The sequence below is a fragment of the Macaca fascicularis genome, chromosome 6, assembly GCF_037993035.2.
Source record: "Macaca fascicularis isolate 582-1 chromosome 6, T2T-MFA8v1.1".
Taxonomy (NCBI): domain Eukaryota; kingdom Metazoa; phylum Chordata; class Mammalia; order Primates; family Cercopithecidae; genus Macaca; species Macaca fascicularis.
The window spans coordinates 182,854,973-182,861,611 of NC_088380.1; the positions used below are offsets into that span (position 1 = coordinate 182,854,973).

The window sequence follows — 6,639 nt, forward strand, 5'->3', positions numbered from 1 at the left end:
GTACCTGGAAGCTTCATGTGCATGATAAAACTTTGGTCTCCACAACTCCTAATCATCACAACCCAGACATTCTTTTCTACTGATTCCAGGTCTTTAGATAATAACATAACTCTTTCAAACAACTGCCAATCAGAAAATGTTTAAATCTACCTATAACCTGGAAGCACCCCCTCCTTCAAGTTGTCTGGCCTTTCCAGACTGAACCAATGTACATCTTACATGTACTTTATTGATATCTCCTGTCTCCCTAAAATGTATAAAACTAGGCCATGCCTGTAGGGAAAAGAAAAAGAGATCAGACTGTTACTGTGTCTATGTAGAAAGAGAAGACATAAGAAATTCCATTTTGATCTGTACCTTAAACAAGTGCTTTGCTGAGATGTTGTTAATTTGTGACTTTGCCCCAGCCACTCTGCCCCAACCTTGAGCTCACAAAAACATGTGTTGTATGGAATCAAGGTTCAAGAGATCTAGGGCTGTGCAGGACGTGCCTTGTTAACAAAATGTTTACAAGCAGTATGCTTGGTAAAAGTCATTGCCATTCTCTAGTCTCAATAAACCAGGGGCACAATGCACTGCGAAAAGCCGCGGGGACCTCTGCCTTGGAAAGCTGGGTATTGTCCAAAGTTTCTCCCCTTGTGATAGTCTGAAATATGGTCTCATGGGATGAGAAAGATCTCACCGTCCTCCAGCCCGACACCCATAAAGGGTGTGTGCTGAGGTAGATTAGTAAAAGAGGAAAGCCTCTTGCAGTTGAGATGGAGGAAGGCCACTGTCTCCTGCCTGCCCCTGGGAACTGAATGTCTTGGTATAAAACCCAATTGTACATTTGTTCAATTCTGAGGTAGGAGAAAAACTGCCCTATGGCGGGAGGTGAGACATGTTGGCAGCAATGCTGCTTTGTTATTCTTTACTCCACTGAGATGTTTGGGCAGAGAGAAACATAAATCTGGCCCATGTGCACATCCAGGCATAGTACCTCCCCTTGAACTTAATTGTGACACAGATTCCTTTGCTCACATGTTTTCTTGTTGACCTTCTCCCTATTATCACCCTGCTCTCCTACCACATTCCTCTTGCTGAGATAATGAAAATAATAATCAATAAAAACTGAGGGAACTCAGAGACCAGTGCTAGTGCAGGTCCTTGGTATGATGAGTGCCGGTCTCCTGGGCCCACTGTTGTTTCTCTATACTTCATCTCTGTGTCTTATTTCTTTTCTCAGTCTCTCGTCACACCTAACAAGATATCCCACAGGTGTCAAGGGGCAGGACACCCCTTCATCTGGCGCCCAACGTGGGGCCTTTCTCTAGGGTGAAGGTACGCTAAGAACGTGAGCACTAAGGACAGCCGACAAGAGATTCCCGAGTATGTCCACAGTCAGCCTTACGGTAAGCTTGTGTGCTCGGAGGAATCCAGGGTAACAGTGGGGCAAACTGAAAGTACATATTCTTCTTATCTCAGCTTCATTAAAATTCTTTTAAGAAGAAGGGGAGTTAAAGCCTCTACAGAAAATCTAATTATGCTATTTCAAATAATAGAACAATTCTGCCCTTGGTTTCCAGAACAGGGAACTTTAGATTTAAAAGATTGAGAAAAAATTGGCAAGGAATTAAAACAAGCAAGTAGGGAAGGTAAAATCATCCCACTTACAGTATGAAATGATTGGGCCATTATTAAAGCAACTTTAGAACCATTTCAAATAGAAGATAGCGTTTCAGTTTCTGATGCCCCTGAAAGCTGTGTAATAGATTGTGAAGAAGAGGCAGGGACAGAGTTCAAAAAAGGAATGGAAAATTCACATTGTAAAAATGTAGCACAGCTAGTAATGGCTCGGTCAACGCAATATGTTGACTACAATCAATTACAGGAGGTAATATATCCTGAAACATTAAAATTAAAAGGAAAAAAGTCCAGAAACATCGGGGCCATTGGGTCTAAAACCATTATGGCCACCTCCTCCTCAGCCGAGTGAGTGCTGGAGGAGGGAGCCTGAAACTAGGCTTGCTGCAACTTGGCTCGTGGCACTCATTATTTTCCAACCTACAGTTCACTATGGTGAAGGAGCAATTCAGACTCGCCCTGCAGTGTACTGTATGGGTCAAACAGTGGCCGCTCCCTAAGAAAAGTTGGGGGCGCTACATAAAATAGTAAAAAACTATTTTAAAAAGGACATGTTTCATCCACTTTCTCTCTTTAGAATTCTCCTGTGTTTGTAATTCAGAAAAAATCAGGCAGATGGCGCATGCTAACTGACTTGGGAGTCATTAATGTGGTAATTCAACCTATGGTGCCTCTCCAACCCCGACTGCTCTCTCCAGCCATGATCCCCAAAGATTGGCCTTTAATTATAACTGATTTAAAGGATTGTTTTTTTACCATTCCTCTGGCGGAGCAGGACTGTGAAAAATTTGCTTTTACTATACCAGCCATAAATAACAAAGAATGAGCCACCAGGTTTCAGTGAAAAGTGTTGTCTCAGGCAATGCTTAATAGTCCAACTATTTGTCAGACTTTTGTAGCTCAGGTTCTTCAACCAGTTAGAGACAAGTTTTCAGACTGTTATATCATTCATTGTGTTGATGATATTTTGTGTGCTGCAAAAACAAGAGACAAATTAATTGACTGTTACACATTTCTGCAGATAGAGGTTGCAAACGCAGGCCTGACAATAGCATGTGATAAGATTCAGACATCCACTCCTTTTCAGTATTTGGGAATGCAGGTAGAGGAAAGAAAACTTAAACCACAAAAAAATAGAAATAAGACAAGACACATTAAGAACATTAAATGACTTTCAAAAATTGCTAGGAGATATTAATTGGATTTGGCCAACTCTAGGCATCCCTACTTATGCCATGTCAAATTTGTTCTCTGTCTTGAGAGGGGATCCAGACTTGAACAGTAAAAGAACATTAAATCCAGAGGCAACTAAAGAAATTGAATTAGCTGAAGAAAAAATTTGGTCAGCACAAGTAAATAGAATAGATCATTTAGCCCCACTCCAACTTTTGATTTTTGCTACTGTACATTCTCCAACAAGCATTATTGTTCAAAATATAGATCTTGTGGAGTGGTCATTCCTTCCTCACAGTATAATTAAGACTTTCACATTGTATTTAGATCAAATGGCTACATTAATTGGTCAGGCAAGACTACGAACAGTAAAACTGTGTGGAAGTGACCCAGATAAAATCATTGTTCCTTTAAACAAAGAACAGGTTAGACAAGCCTTTATCAATTCTGCTGCATGGCAGATTGGTCTTGCTGATTTTGTGGGAATTATTAATAATCATTACCCAAAAACAAAAATCATCCAGTTTTTAAAATTAACTACTTGGATTTTACCTAAAATTACCAGACTTAAACCTTTAGAAAATGCTCTGACGGTGTTTACTGATGGTTCCAGCAATGAAAAAGCAGCTGACACTGGGCCAAAAGAATGAGTCATTGAAACTCAGTATCACTCAGCTCAAAGAGCAGAGTTGGTTGCTGTCATTTCAGCGTTACAAGATTTTAATCAGCCTATTAACACTGTTTCAGATTCTGCATATGTAGTACAGGCTACAAAGGATGTTGAGACAGCCCTAATCAAATATAGTATGGATGATCAGTTAAATCAGCTGTTTAATTAGTTACAACAAACTCCAAGAAAAAGAAATTTCCCATTTTATATTACTCATATTCGAGCACATACTAATTTACCAGGGCCTTTAACTAAGGCAAATGAACAAGCTGACTTGCTAGTATCATCTGCCTTCATGGAAGCACAAGAACTTCATGCCCTGACTCATGTAAATGCAACAGGCCTAAAAAATAAATTGGATATCACATGTAAACAGGCAAAAAATATTGTACAACACTGTAGTCAGTGTGAAGTCCTACACCTGCCCACTCAGGTGGCAGGAGTTAATCCCAGAGGTCTATGCCCTAATGCGTTATGGCAAATGGATGTCACACATGTACCTTCATTTGGAAAATTGTCATTTGTCCATGTGACGGTTGATACTTATTCACATTTCATGTGGACAATCTGCCAGACAGAAAAAGATACTTCCCATGTTAAAAGACATTTATTAACTTGTTTTGCTGTCATGGGAGTTCCAGAAAAAATTAAAACAGATAATGGGCCAGGATACTGCAGTAAAGCATTTCAAAAATTCTTAAATCAGTGAAAAATTACACATACAACAGCAATCTCTTATAATTCCCAAGGACAGGCCATAATTGAAAGAACTAATAGAACACTCAAAGCTCAATTGGTTAAACAAAAAAGGGAAAAAGAGAGTAAGGAGTATAACACTCCCCAGATGCAACTTAATCTAGCACTCTATACTTTAAATTTTTTAAACATTTATAGAACTCAGACCACTACTTCTGCAGAACAACATTTTTACAGGTGAAAAGAACAGCCCACATGAGGGAAAACTGATTTGGTGAAAGGACATCAAAAATAAGACATAAGAAATAGGTAAGGTGATAATATGGGGGAGAGGTTTGGCTTGTATTTCACCAGCAGAAAATCAGCTTCCAGTTTGGATACCTATGACTTACAGAAGAAGTTGCTATCCACCAAGGAAGCGGAGCCGCCAACCTGGGCCCAACTGAAGAACCTGACACGGTTAGCTGAAAAAAGCCTGAAGAACACAAGGGTAACACAAACTCCAGAGAATATGCTACTTGCAGCTTTAATGATTGTATCATCAGTGATAAGTCTCCCTATGTCTGCAGAAGCAGCTGCAGCTAATTATACTTACTGGGCCTGTGTGCCTTTCCCGCCCTTAATTCGGGCAGTCACTTGGATAGATAATCCTATTGAAGTATATGTTAATAATAGTGCATGGGTACCAGGCCACAGATGACTGTAGCCCTGCCCAACCTGAAGAACAAGGAATGATGTTAAACATTTCCATTGGGTATCATTATCCTCCTATTTGCCTGGGGAAAGCACCAGGATGCTTAATGCCTACAACCCAAAACTGGTTGGTTGAAGTACCTACTGTCAGTGCCTCCAGTAAATTTACTTATCACATGGTAAGTGGAATGTCACTCGGGTCACAAATAAATAATTTACAGCACTCTTCTTATCAAAGATCATTAAAATTTAGGCCTAAGGGAAAACCTTGCCCCAAAGAAAAGTCCCAAAGAATCAGAAGACCCAGAAGTGTTAGTTTGGGAAGAATGTGTGGCTGATACTGCGGTGGTATTACAAAACAATAAATTTGGAATTATTATAGACTGGGCCCCTCGAGGCCAATTATATTATGATTGTACAGGCCAGACTTACTCGTGTTCACAGGTCCCATCTGTCTGGCCCTCTAATCCGGCCTATGATAGTAATTTAACTAAAAGGCTAGACCAGGTTTATAGAAGGTTAGAATCACCCTATCCATGGAAATGGGGTGAAAAGGGAATTTCATCACCTTGACCAAAGTTAGTTAGTCCTGTTACTGGTCTTGATCATCCAGAATTATGGAAGCTTACTGTGGCCTCGCACCACATTAGAATTTGGTCTGGAAATCAAGTTATGGGAACAAGAAATCGTAAGCCATATTATACTATTAACCTAAATTCCAATCTGACAATTCCTTTACAAAGTTGTGTAAAACCCCCTTATATGCTAGTTGTAGGAAACATAGTTATTAAACCAGATTCCCAAACTATAACTTGTGAAAATTGTAAATTGTTTACTTGCATTGATTCAACTTTTGATTGGCAGCACCATATTTTGCCAGTGAGGGCAAGAGAGGGCGCGTGGATCCCTGTGTCCATGAACCGACCATGAGAGGCTTCCCCATCCATCCATATTTTAACAGAAGTATTAAAAGGAGTTCTAACTAGATCCAAAAGACTCATTTTTACTTTGATTGCAGTGATTATGGGTCTTATTGCAGTCACAGCTACTGCTGTGGCTGCTGGAATTGCTTTACACTCCTCTATTCAAACTGCAAAATATGTGAATAATTGGCAAAATAATTCCTCAAAATTGTGGAATTCTCAGATCCAAATAGATCAAAAATTGGCAAACCAAATTAATGATCTTAGACAAACTGTCATTTCAATGGGAGATAGGCTCATGAGCTTGGAATATCTTTTTCAGTTACAGTGTGACTGGAATACGCTAGATTTTTGTATTACACCTCGAGCCTATAATGAATCTGAACATCACTGGGACATGGTTAGATGCCATCTACAAGGAAGAGACAATAATCTTACTTTAGGTATTTCAAAATCAAAAGAACAAATTTTTAAGGCATCAAAAGCCCAGTTAAATCTGGTGCCAGAAACTGAGGCAACGGTAAAAGCTGTTGATAGCCTCACAAATCTTAACCCCGTCACTTGGGTTAAAACCACTGGAAATTCCACTATTGCAAATTTTGTATTAATCCTTGTGTGTCTGTTCTCTCTGTTGTTAGTCTACAGGTATATCCAGCAGCTCCGGAGAGAGAGCGACCAGCGAGAACGGGCCATGATGATGACGGAGGTTTTGTCAAAAAGAAAAGGGGGATATGTAGGGAAAAGAAAGAGAGATCAGACTGTTACTGTGTCTATGTAGAAAGGGAAGACATAAGAAATTCCATTTTGATCTGTACCTTAAACAATTGCTTTGCTGAGATGTTGTTGTTAATTTGTGACTTT

At 39.7% G+C, this 6,639-nt stretch overlaps 1 pseudogene; it reads left to right on the forward strand.

Moving 5' to 3' along the window:
• The first annotated feature begins 503 nt into the window (after nt 1-503).
• Nucleotides 504-1,114, forward strand: LOC141406975 (uncharacterized; annotated as a pseudogene).
• The last annotated feature ends 5,525 nt before the right edge of the window (nt 1,115-6,639 follow it).